The sequence below is a fragment of the Lissotriton helveticus genome, chromosome 1_1 (assembly GCF_964261635.1).
Source record: "Lissotriton helveticus chromosome 1_1, aLisHel1.1, whole genome shotgun sequence".
NCBI classification, from domain to species: Eukaryota; Metazoa; Chordata; class Amphibia; order Caudata; family Salamandridae; genus Lissotriton; species Lissotriton helveticus.
The window spans coordinates 1,281,434,703-1,281,448,177 of NC_136057.1; the positions used below are offsets into that span (position 1 = coordinate 1,281,434,703).

The 13,475-nt window shown below is 49.9% G+C and overlaps 1 protein-coding gene across 1 annotated transcript in view; it reads right to left on the reverse strand.

Moving 5' to 3' along the window:
- AASS (aminoadipate-semialdehyde synthase) overlaps positions 1–13,475 on the reverse strand; it is a 579,454-nt gene that overhangs the window by 265,661 nt on the left and 300,318 nt on the right. The window lies entirely within an intron of this gene.

Sequence of the window (13,475 nt, forward strand, 5' to 3'; positions counted from 1 at the left end):
AAACTGCAGCAACGCCTACACTTTGCAGTCACCCTGAATGAATGTGCTCAAGGAAAATGGGCACCCAGTGACCTGCCATATGCCGCTGACCTTCACAGCTGTCTAGTCAAAGGAGGCACTCTATGAAAATAGAAATTTCTGCTCCAAAAACAGCCGCGGGGTCTGTTTTCACTAGATAAATAAAAGTCAACACTGATATTTCAGCGCATGCCAAAGGGTTCACTCATTTGGTTGCTGCCACCCACATCCCAGTGCAATATGGGAAACTTCTGATATGATGAGTGACCAAATGGCGCTGCACTCACACTCGTTTATAGTTTTTTATTAGCTCCATACCTGCTTAGGTTTCCTACAAAAACGAAAAGTCTCCTCTCTTTGCACATGTAAGTGTTCAATGCTCAATACTTTCACAGATAAAACAAGAAAGGGTGAAATAAAATATTAACATGGCAGCCTAAAGTTAAAGAAAATAAACGAGGGTGGCGTCTGTGAGCAAAGAGTCCGCACACAGCAAATAAAGCAGAGTAAACAAAACACGGACGCTTCTCAGTACAAGGCAGACCAACAAGTGAACGAGGAGCACTTACGAAGCATCGAAGACCCGTGCAGCTGGGAACAGCGACGCGGGAGGGACCCAAACTGTGTATAGGGCTGCAATGCCCATACAGGAAGAGGGAGGTAGGGCCATCACACGCTGTACATTGTGGCAACCAACCAAAATGTTCTCTCAGTGAAATAGCCGGAAAGAGAGCTAAACACACAAAGGAGGGACACTTACACAAATGCACCAATAACAAGCCAGCATTTCTGAATATCACAGATAATAACCAAGGGTTATTGGGGGATGGGGGGGGGGGGGAAGGGGGATCAAGGCCCATATAAGGGGTCACTACAGGTCTTGCAGAGGCTCGACCGAAAAAGCATGAAGAAAAGCTGCCAGATATGCAGACAAGTCAAGTCATAACAACGTGAGACTTCAGGAAAATGGAAACATGTCAAGAGAAGTGGATACTGTCATTATTCAGACACAGAATTAGCCCATAGAAAGTTAGGATTGAAAGGGAACAAATACTGCTTAAGCCCCAGAATGATAATTATGTTTATGCTTCACTATGAAAGCAAGGTATGCAGTGTCATGGTGGAAAGAAAGCAGGGGAAGTTGCCCTACAATGGCAGTCATCTCTCCTCCTGCTGTAACTTCAGTGTGGAAAAACAAAGGATGTATACAGTTGTATACATTCAAAGAAGTAAAATACAAACAACAGGTGCAAAGCATACAATATATGCTGTTGTCCCACCCACAGCTTCACACTAAGGGGAAAGCAAGAAACCTTTCTCTGATAAACCTAAGGAAACACATTTCATTATGTTGATACACTGAACCTTTGTTATGGATGGTGCTCGTTTCTGGTAGTAACTGAGATTTATTGAGTCTTTGACTAATTACAAGTGGGTTGTGCAACTTTACAGTGCCACCACCTGGCCTACATGAGCTAATCTAACAGAAGTCCAAATCCTATTAAGAGTTGAGCAATGGCTTCAGCCCCCACAGAGAAGTTGGTCTAGGTTTCTAAAGTCTATTTTTCTAGAATGACTGTTCAGGTTGTGGGAATGCCATTGAACACAGGTCCTATGGCATTAATTATTGGAGTAAACTGGACTGCACAGAAACAGGATTTGGTTTGATCACGGTGCCAGATCTCTGTAAATTGTCACACACATGGACAGGGGTTGGACATATGAGCAATCTCCATGCAGCGTGTATGGCTAGCTCACTGTCCTGGCATGGAACATCAAAGGTGTCAATGTTCTTAAAAAGCAGAGATCTCGTTGGGCTTAGACATAGTTCATCTGTTGTACTAGTGCTAGAAATGCACGATAGTCAAAGGACCATGGCATGTTTTCCAGGCGGTGAATTCGACAGATGTGACACTACATTTACCACAACTGCTCGGGGGTATTGCTAATGGTCAGACTGATAGTCTCATTTCAAGCTCAGAATAATCTAGTGATTATGGGGCCAGTACATTGCTATGACAGGCACACTTCATATGAAATTGACGCAGTTGCACTGTAGCTATGCATTCAACATAGGCAACAAGGATATTTTCAGCAGTGTAGAACAGGTGATATGAAAGTATGTAGGTCATAAAATATTGTGAATAGGAGACTTTCATTATGGGCCTCGACAACGCCAGCTGGAACTTTGAACAGGGCCCCTCACAAACTGAACACTCCAATGGTCACCTAGGTCGTACTTGCTGTGGTCGAGACACATCATAGTAATTTTGAGAAGACAGAATATCTACAGAGGGCAGTTTCAGATTATGTATCTTTCATGCTGCGGTGGAGGCCTGGGGATCATTAAGCACTGATTCACATTTAGTTACCTATGGTTGTGGTTGCTGGTGGATACTTTGTTTCAAGCACAGACTAGAAGAGATGGAGAAATGTTTAAAAAAAATCAGAATAATTTTTTTATGGGAGGCTTTTAAAGTCTTCATCTCTGTATGATGCATGTGTGTGACGTGGTATCATCAAAAATCCCAAAATGATTCCAAAGAAATGAGGCAAGATGGAATTAATCTGAGGGTTCCACCATACTACATGTAAATGTATAAACAGGGGGCCAAGCCAGACACGCAATATGTTAGCCTGTTGTTAGATGAGGCAGATCTTTCACAATGTTGGCAGAATTGAGGGAGGAGCTGCGTCGACCAATTACAATACAGGAAACCGAGTGGGCAATACTGCACATAAATCTGGATAAAAGTCTATGATTGTATGGTTTGTCTGCCAAGTTTTATACGATGTGCTCCTATATTGTCAGCTAGAACGCAGACTGCAGTGTACACCAAGGTGCTAATTTTGGGGAGTTTGCCGAATCCTATGTTGGTCAGTCGTGGTTGTGCTTTCTGAACCAGTGTAAAATCATTGGATTGCTAAACCTACCATTCTAGGTCCATGATCAATATGGAAAATAAAAAAAAGTTGAGCACAATATATTGCAGGCAGACTAGTCAAAGTGATACTCATTTCCTGATATGCAAGGATCAGCTAGGGTTAAATCACAGCTAAGCTTCAGTGAAAATATTATGTGACTGTTGCTAATAATTGAGAAGATACAACAAAGCGATACCTCACACGCCATTACAAGCATGGATGCAAACAATGCATTCAAGGCTGTAAATACAACATACATGCATGAAACACTGTTACAATATTCTTTAAGTTGAAAGAGTAAAGAGTACATATTGGGTCTTGTTTAGGTCAACAGCATGCTTGCGACAAGATGGAACATGCAAAGGTTAACACAACAAGAGTGTACCTTCTCTCTACTGATCTGGGCGCTCAAGTTACAACAACTGGAACACATGAGGTAATTGTTTTTGGATGGAGGAGTGGTGGTAGGTGGTAAAGAATACATTGTATTGCTCTATGCAGATGATGTTCTGATACATATAATGAAACCAAATATCATATCTCTACACATGTTGAAGGGTACCGAGGAGTATGTGGTGGCCTATGTTTTTCAAGCAAATTGGGCTAAATTGGTGTTGTATCCCATTTCAACTGTAGGTGTACAGGAGTCCATTACCCACAAAGCTTAGCATTGAAACGTTCTGATATCCTGATACACATATAGGACAGGACCATAGAGTTAATACTATAAATGTACTGTGAAAAGATAGGAGAATAATACATTTTTTGCTAACTTTTGCATGGCTTTGATGAGCACAAAAACCGTGCGAAAAATGATTATTGTGCCAAGGATGCTGGGAGATTCCCTAAGCTTTGTATAAAACAATAGACACATTGCAACTGAAATTGCACTGCAGTGGAAAGGCAGCATGAACATCACCGACAACACCTAGCCTTTCATGGGATAATCGTGGCGGGTTCCTTCCAACTTTCATACAGTTGTGTTGTGGCTGTCTGGAGCAACAGACCTAGTAACAAATATGATTATATATTTGATTGCACCAATGGGGCTGAGAAGAAGGTGAATGCCCTTAACAGGTTGTTGTGTCAACTGGGAATGTGAGGTAAAATGATCTCAACTATAAAAGAAGAATGCCTATATGGAAACACAAGCTCATCCATTCATTTTTTTAGTGACATAGATCTCTTACGAGATCAACAATTGTACATCATTCAATTTGTAAACATAACATTCTTGTATAAAATATTTTAAAACAATATGAAAATCACACATTTAAAACAAGAATAAAACACATTCCATAAATTTGTAGAGTTTATAGCACCCAAATTCATTTGGTGGATTTTTTAAAAAAGCGATGAAATCAGTGGAGGAGGAAAGGTTATGTCTAAAATCTATAGGTTTTATAAAACCGTTTCGAGCCCCTACTACCTCCTTGTTAGACCATAACCATTAGATATGTGCTAGGTCCTGGTTTCCGTGATTGCATTTATCACATACCCCACTATCGTCATCAAGGTTATTCCAGTGTCTTGAAAAAATCTTTAAAGGAAGTAGTCCTAATCGCAACATGGTAATCCATCTCCTAATTTTATGTTCCAAGGTAAAACTTGTGTATTGTTGAAGGGACTTAAACTCAATTGTAGAAGTGATAGCGCTGTAATAAGATAATTTCAGGCAATATGCCTTGTCCAGTTTGAAACTTAAATTGGGAGTCGCATTTTTCAGAAAGTGCTTCAGGTGTGCTGAAGTCTAGGACTGGAGAATGGATTTAGTACACTGAAAGTATTTTAGAGCAGTCTTAAGTTCTGTTTGAAGTGTGTCTTGTTTTTTCCCTGTATTAAAGCTTTCGTATTTCCGTAGGGCCCTTAAAGAGCCTTCTTCTGCATGTAGAAGTTTGAAAGCCCATCTAATTCTATTTGCGAAGGTTATTGAAAATGCACTTACAATGGCATATTCCAACTGAAGGATCTGTACTGGGACAGTTTGACGTAACATTCATTTGCATAAAAATTTACCTTTGCTGACATACAAAACGTTCCATCTGGCTAAAGGAATATACTCTGCGGCGTAGGTTATTGTTGGTGAAATTTTGGCCCTGTATATTTCAAAAAGTGCTTGATAATGCCTCTTGCCTGAATAGTTATAACATTTCCTTATGGCGTAAACGTGTGATTCTGCTTTTTGGTTCATCTGGTGAAGATGAGAATGAACTTCTAAGGTTTGAGAAAAGACTCGCCTGAGGTAGGTGTAGGATTTTACCACCTCAATTTTTGTGCCATCTAGTTGCCATTTATAGTGGAGGTGGCATTTCTGATCCCTGAAGGGAACTACCTTTGTTTTGGAGATATTCACGTTTAGGAAATTTGTTTCTGTATATCTAGTGAGTGCATCTATATTTCTCGGTAAGCCCAGCGGGGTGAGATCGAGAATAACTATGTCATCAGCGTACATTAACGCATATATTTTTTCATAGGCTACTTTTGGAGGGCAATTACTTACATTTAAAAAGATCTCTGGCAGATTGCTTATATAAAGCCATTACTGGAGGGGGCTAGGAGGCAGCCCTGCTTTATGCCATTATGCACAAGTATCTTGTGAGTCAGGCCTTTGTCTCCTCCCATCTGAACTTTGCACCAAGTTGAGGTGTGAAGAGCTACTATCAACCTCAATAGTGGATCCGGGATCCCTATTTTCTTTAGTTTTCTCCAAAGAGTTGGCCTATCAACTCTATCGAAAGCTGTTGAGAAATCAACAAAAAGACTATAAACTATTTGCGATTTAGATAGTACATACTTGTTAATGATAGAGTTTAAACTACCTAAGTTGTCAATCACAGAGTGATTGGGACGAAAACCTGCTTGAAACGTTGGGATTACACCTTTAGAAAATGCCCAGTCCGTTAAATGCCAGAGGAAGCTCATTAGAAGTACCAAGAGAAAAATAAGAGATTGATTTAAGGATGGTACCGGAAGTCAAGGAACAGAAAAGAGTGATCACCGTCTGGAGAGTTGAATCCAGAAATGTTAGGTTGTAACGCATACATGAAGAGCATACGTATTAGGTGTATTTGGCTCCGCAACTATTATATTGAATTAATACAGTGCAGGACGAAGACAGTCCCAGATGCAATACAGAAGCTGGCTTCTTTTGGCATCTCTTGTGGGTTTGTCATGAGGTGGTCCCATTCTAAGAGTGGTTGACTGGGGCATTGTCTAAATTGTCTTGATTTTTTTTTTTAAACGTTTTTTATTGCAGATCAAATGACAGTATGCATGTCATTACTGGGTCATGTCAGTACAGATTTATCCTCATTCGAACTCCGCACCTGATTAGTACAAATTGCCATTCAGCCCACATCCCGTAGGCCGGGCGGCATTCCCCACTTCCATAGTGCATTTTACAAGTCTTCCTCCCCTGGTCTTATTATGAGGCAATCTGGTATCTGCTTTTTAGTCAATACCCCCCGTTCTCCCAGTAACATCAGGCAGTAGTTCCCCTGATCTACGATACGTCCCCCGACCCCGCACTACTTCCCCCCCTCTCCCCCTCCCTCCCTCAGTGTCCCCGCCTGCGCCTAGCACTGGGTGTCATGAATGTATGGTAGTGGGTAGGAGCAATTTAGTGTGTACTATGTGTGTGTGTCCAGTGGGGGGGCTGGCGCCGTGGGCCTCACAATCAGGACTTCAAGGTCCTCAGGGTCCTCCTCCCTCTCCTCCTCCACTGAGTTATCTCGTAGAGACTGCACTAACAACTCCCATGCCAGAGCCGCCTCCTGGGCGCGGTCATCCGAAGCACGGCGGGCCAGTTGGTATCTGATCGTGCTCTCGGCCGCTGCCCACTTTAGGAATTCGTTCAACCATCTCCGGTGCGTCGGTCCTGTTCTCGACTTCCACCCCCTGGTCAGCTCCCTTTTCGCTAATATTAGGCCCATATCGATGAATTTACTCGATATTTTGTTTTTGGGTGTGTGCGGGAACCAATGTAATATGCTGGTGGCACTGTCGAATTGCAAATTCCTGTCTGTCACCACATTCAGTGTGGTGCCAATGTCCGTCCAGTATTCCTGCAGATGGGGGCAGTCTCGTAGCATGTGCACCAGGTCCGCACCCACCTTATTACATCTGGGACACGCCGCGTCTGCTGCTCCGAAGTACAGCGCAATTTTACTAGGGTTGAGGTAGGCCCTATGAAGAATATAAAAGTGTATTAACTGGAAGCGCGCGTTTCTAGTGCTTTTCCTTGGCCGTCGCATCAATTGGGACCAAGTAGTGTCTGGAATCTCCCGTTGTAGGTCCGACTCCCATTTGGCTTTCAGCGCTGCTAGCGGCTGCAAAGACTCGCCCATCAGTCTCGAGTAGAGGCATGTTACCGCTTTGAAGGTGCCCGCCGCCATCATTGTATACTGGCAAGCTGACGCCGTCGGCGGCTCGGCCAAACCCTCCCCCCAGTGTGCCCGGATGGCCTTCACCACGGCCGCGTGTAGTAGGTAGTCCCCCCTCGGGAGATCGTGGCGCTCCTGCAGTGACTGGTATGGGGCTATCACGCCGTCGTCATACAAGTCTCCAACTACCTGCAATCCCGCCTCCTCCCAGAGCTGGAGCCTCGACCAGTCTCCCCCGTGTGGGAGCGCCGTCAGCATGCCCAGTGGGATTTCGGGCGCATACGGGTGATGGATTCCCGCTCGTTTCTGCGAACGGTTCCAACATAAGCGAAACGTCCGTTCTTCTTGGGAGAGGTCACCTAGCGTTAGCTTTTGCTGCAGGGCAATATAAGCCAACACATGGTGGGGGGTGCCGGTTTCCCTCACTGGGACCGGCCCGCGGTAGGCTCTCGCAACTTCCTGCGTGAATGTCTGCAGTTGGGCGGCCAGGTAGTAGAGTTCGAAGTCCGGGACCGCTAGGCCTCCTTCGTCCTTGGGGCGGGTCAGTGTCGCTAAGGCGATCCTGCGCCTGCCCTTGCCCCACAAGAAGGACACGAGTGCCGATTTTAGCTGTTGAAAAACCGCTCCAGGCACCCACACGGGGAGCGTTCTGAAGTAGTATAATAAGCGCGGCAAGGCAACCATTTTCAAAAGAGATACCCGCCCAGCCACCGACAGCGGCAGGGTGGCCCAAAAGGACATGCTGTTCCGTAGAGAGCGGACACAGCGGCCCACATTGCCGTCCAGCATGATCGCCGGGTCGTGGTATATGTGCACCCCCAGATAGGGAAGGCAGTCCAGCTCCCATCGGATCAATGGGCGGATCGGGGGTTGGTCCTGTTCCTTCCGCAGGGGGAAAAGACACGTTTTAGTCCAGTTCACTTTCAAGCCTGATATCGTGCCAAAGCGCGCCAGCAGTCTCTCTGCTCCCTCAACAGCACCAACGGCATCCTCCAGGTAAAGGAGAATGTCATCTGCATATAATGAGATTAAATGTCGCACTCCTCTGAACTCTAGCCCTCCGTAGTATTCGCCCCGCCTGGCCATCGCTGCTAGGGGTTCCACCGCCAATGCAAATAGCAGGGGGGAAAGTGCACATCCCTGTCTAGTGCCACGTAGGACCTCGAACTGGAGGGATATCAGGGCACCAACCTTTACCCTCGCCTCCGCATATAGCACTTTTGTCCAAGTGACGTAACCCTCCCCCAGGCCGAACTTCTGCATCACTTTATATAGATATTCCTATTCAAGGCTGTCAAAGGCCTTCTCAATGTCCACAGCCAATACGAGGGGAGTCTCTGCGCCAGGGGGGGGGGTCGTCCAACAGACGGAGTAGCCTCCGTACGTTGTGGGTCATGTTGCGAGTGGGTATAAAGCCGAACTGGTCTTTATGGATTAGGTCTTGCATGTGGGTCAACAATCTGGTGGCCAGCACCGTACTCAGGATCTTATAGTCTGTCGTTAACATCGATAGCGGCCTGTAGGAGGCGGGGTCCGTATCCTCCCTCCGCGGCTTCAGCAGAGGAATCATTATGGCCTCGCGCATCGATTGGGGGAGTCGGCCTTAATCTTTGGCCTCGTTGTAAAGTATTTGGAGTCTAGGGGCCAATTGGTCAAGGTACCGACCGTAGAATTCCACAGGCAATCCGTCAATGCCCGGGGTTTTATTACGGGCCATCCGCTTCACCGCACCTTTTATTTCCGACAGGTCTATTGGGCCCCCTAGGGCGTCAGCCTGGTCTCGTTCAAGCTGCGGGAGCTGGAGCTCATTTAGGAAAGCGTCTATCGCCTCGCCCTGGTCTCCGAGAGCACTTTTGTATAGGCCCTCCTAATACTCCCGGAAGCCCTCCACTATCTCAGATGGTGTAGTACCGACGCAGCCATCCCTTCCCTGTAGGGCCAGGATCGGTTGACTGCTCCTAGTAGGGTTCGCCAGCCAGGCCAGGAGTGTGCCAGTTTTATTGCCCTCCGCATGCGATCTAGTCAAGTATGCTTTATAGTCAAAACTGCGAAGGCGCTCTACTTCTACCGCCACTGCTTCCCTTGCGTCGCTAACCATCTTCTGGAGCTCAGGTTGGCCTGGGCGCCTGCGCTCGGCCTCCCTCAGTGCCTGTTCAGCTCTCTCTAGGTCGTCTAGTAAAGTCCTGCGTACCCCCGCATACTTTCCTATGCAGTGTCCTCTCACTACTGTCTTGAAGGCCTCCCATTCTACTGCTCTGGTAGAAGCGGAACCCTCGTTGTCTACGAAGTATTGGGAAATCCTCTCCTCTAGTGCCGCCCGGAATGGTGGGTCGTCCAACGTGTCCGGCCGCAGTCGCCACGTCGGGATCCGCGGTATCTCGGACATCCAGTCCAGAGTCAGGAGTAAAGGGTTATGATCGGACAGGGTCCGCGTCAGGTATTCAGTCCTAGCTACTGCAGGGAGCACCGATTGGGAGCACAGAAAGGTGTCAATGCGGACATGAAGGTCGTGTGGACTTGAGTAAAATGAATAATCACGCTCTGTTGGGTGTTGCGTGCACCAGGCGTCCGCGAGTCCCCACTGTCCCTGCCAGTCCAGTCTGGATCTCGCCAGTCTGTGTACTGGGGATGAATGCAGTGGTGGGTGCGACCTATCTAGGGTCGTGTCCGCCACAGAATTAAAGTCCCCTCCCATCAAAACAGGACCAGTGAGATAACTGGCCATGTCTCCGGATAACCGTATAAGGTAGTTAGCCTGATCAACATTGGGCGCATAGACACTACTGAGCACTATGTGTCGACCTCGCAGCTTACCCTCAAGCACCACAAACCTCCCACTAGGGTCAATCATGTGTCTGGCCACTTGGAAAGGAGTGCCCGCTCGGATCCATATTAGCACCCCCCTAGCGAAGGCAGAATACGTGGTGTTGAACAATTGCCCTCTCCACCTACGCTGCAGCGCGACTCCTTCTTTCTTTGTCAGGTGGGTTTCTTGCAGAAATGCTATGAGTACCCCCCTCCGAACTAGATAGGCATGGATCGTGTGCCTCCTTGCCATAGTGTGCAGCCCCCTCACATTCCAAGACACACATTTCAGCGGACCCGCATTAGCCATTGTCCCACAGTGTTCGGTCCAAAACAAGCACATTACGTCCACTGGCAGCAGGCGCGACACTATCCCCATCCCCCCAATGAACAATCCCTACCCCCCACCCCACCTGTATGCCTCGAGTCACCCCAACTACTCCAGGCCCTCCCCCCCCCCCAGAACAGGACCTAACCCTGAAAGAGCAGCCCCCATCCAAACAGTAAGTGAGCAAATGTGCTCGCGAGATCCACTAAACCGCAGTCTGCACTACGGAGGCCGTAGGGGCCCTAAGGAGCGTGTACTAGCCTTAAGCACTGTCAGTACAAATCCCATTCCCCCCGCCCCACAATACGCAGCAAAACTCACGGTAAACCAGTCTTACAAGCGCCTGCTCAGGCGTCCAAGGCGGCAGCTCCTGCGACGACTACACCAGTAGGAGCGCCAACACTGTCCTTTAGCCCTCAATTATGTTTTCTGATGTCTGTGGCGTGACCGCCGGGCCCTTCATGTCGCCAAACTCCGATTGTTCAGTCTCTGAGCCCGTGCCCTGTTCTTCCGAGCCCGAGGCTCTCCCCGACTGGGCGAGCGCCGACCCCGATACGTCCATCACTGTCTGCAACACCGCCTTTCTCTCTTCCCCCGTCTGTGATTCCGTGGGTCTTCTGGATCTCCGGCTGCGCCCATGGTGTCTCCGCGTTTTCTCCGCACGCTGCTTCTGACTTTCTTCTTCCGCTCTGAACCGGGCCCCGTCTGTGCCTGCTTTGTAGGCGTCCCACCAGGTCCATGCCTCCGCTGCTGTCGGGAAAAACAATGATTTCTCGTCCACCACCACCCGGAGCCTGGCCGGGAAGAGAAGCGAATATGGTATACCTTCTGTTCGCAGTTCTTTCTTGATGGAGAGGAAGGAGGCCCTTTGTTTTTGAGTTTCGAAGGTATAGTCTGGGAACAGCGTGACACGGCTATTGTCCACTTGGAAGGGGCCCGCCTCCCGGGCTCTCTGGAGTAGCAGGTCCCTGTCCTTATAATGTAACAGCTTGATGACCACTGGGCGAGGTGGTAGGCCCGGTTGCGGGGGCCTGGCCGGGACTCGGTGCGCCCTCTCCAGCGTAAAGAAAGGTGAAAGGCCCTCCGGGGCGACGGTCGTTCGCAGCCAATCAGTAAGGTAACCCACCATATCCGAGCCCTCTGTTTTCTCCGGAAGGCCCACTAGGCGTACGTTATTCCGCCGGCTGCCGTTTTCTGCATCTTCCGCTCGCCTCTCTAGGGTTTGTATGCGCTACAGAGCCTCCGTGAGTCGACCCTCCGCAGATTTGTGTGCCGGCACTATGTCTTTCAGCATATCCTCCACCGACTTGACCATATCTGCAAGTTTTCCGTGGTCTGCTCGGAGGCGCCCCAGCCCGTCGATACTTGCGCAATGTCTTGGCCCAGTGCGTCTTTCGTGGCCGCTATGGCCTCCAGGATTCGGTCCTGCATCTGTTGCAGTTCTGTGGAGGGTGGCGGAGAATCTTCGGTCGTTTCCGGCGGTGGGTGTCCGTCTCCCTTCACTCCCCTTGGCTTCCCCATTGCGTGGTGGGATAGCGGGATGTACCGGATCGTTGACAACGGCTACTGGAGCTAAGGCTGTCCGCAATCCAGGCGATCAGGAGGGCGAAGGCCAGGCAGGGCTCAGATCGAGCCCGAGTGCAGGTCTGCCTGGAACTAGTAGTTTTCTCCCGTGCCTGCTCTCTCAGGGGGGCAGTCAAGCCGGTACTGAGCCTGCTCCCCACGCCGAATCTCCACGTTGAGGCGGGCGATCTTCGTTTGCACGCTCCAGGCTCAGTTCTTCCACCGGTGCAGGCTAGACAGGCCACCAGGGTCCCGTCCCCTCGGGGCCCGCCACCTCCAGCAAGCGCCTCGGGGTCGGCAAGAAGACATTCAGCGACCACGCTGATGGGGCTCACCTGGCAGCCCTGTCTACAGGGTGCAATTTGTGTGGACGTCCAGGCGGTCAGTGATCCCCGCCACGCGCCCCGGTTTCGAGCGTCCAGCCTATCCCAAGATGTCGTCCCACCGCGGACCCCTCAAGGGAGGAAGGTTCGCTGCCCCCTAGCCGGTGGTGGAGAAGGCGGCCGGGACGGAGGGACAGGATCTAAAGCGGAATCCCAGAGCAGGGGGCTTCACAGCGTGTCGATGTTCGGGAGGGCCCGCGCCCACTGGAGGCCACAATTCGTGGGGCTGCGTTGGTGGGCGTCCCGGTGGAGAGACACCCGGGATGGTCAGAGCGTCCTTCCGAAATTGGGCCGCTGTGCAGTTTAGTGAGCCCCGTGGGGGGTAGGCGGGCTCGGCGGGTCCCTCAATACTCCAGGTCGCTGTCCGCAGAAGACCTCTCCCGTGGGAGGCAAAGTGAGATGGCCGCCCCCCCCCCCCAGGTCGCCGCTAACTGTGGGGTTAATTCCAGGGGGCACCGGAGTCGCCATGCACCATGGGCCCTGTCGTTGGAGGCTCAGCACTGCCCCACGGTCCGGGTGGATCACTTATCTGGTCCCGATTCGCTCCCTCAGTACCCCCGGCAAGAAGGGCCTCAGAAAGCCGGGGGGTCGATTTGGTGTCTCCCAGTCAGGGAGGAGCCACGCCGGGAGCCGCGCCGGGAGCACCAGGGCACAGAGCACGACCTCAATCCCGTCGGTAGGAGGAGACGGGGCTCTCTCAGCAGCTGGCCTCACTCTTCTCACGATGTCCGGGCGTCAGTCGGGTCCCGCAGTCAGGCGACAGGGGCAGAAGCGCAGTTCTCAACTCTGTCGGGTGTACGGGAGCCGCCATCTTGTCCGCTCCGGACCCTCTCCTCTGTCGCTCTGATCGGGTGCCCTGCGGTGCGTCTACCGGCACACCGAGCAGACCAGAGCAGGCGCTGTTGCAGTGTCTGGGATCCCCCGGAGTTTCGCGGGGTTCCCAGGTCTGAAACAGGATAAAATCGCAGGATCACTGGGCGAGGGGTCGGGAGCCCCGTTAGGCTGCGGCCATAGTCTCCGGCTGCTAGCCACGCCCCCTCGTCTAAATTGTCTTGATGGATCATATTACGA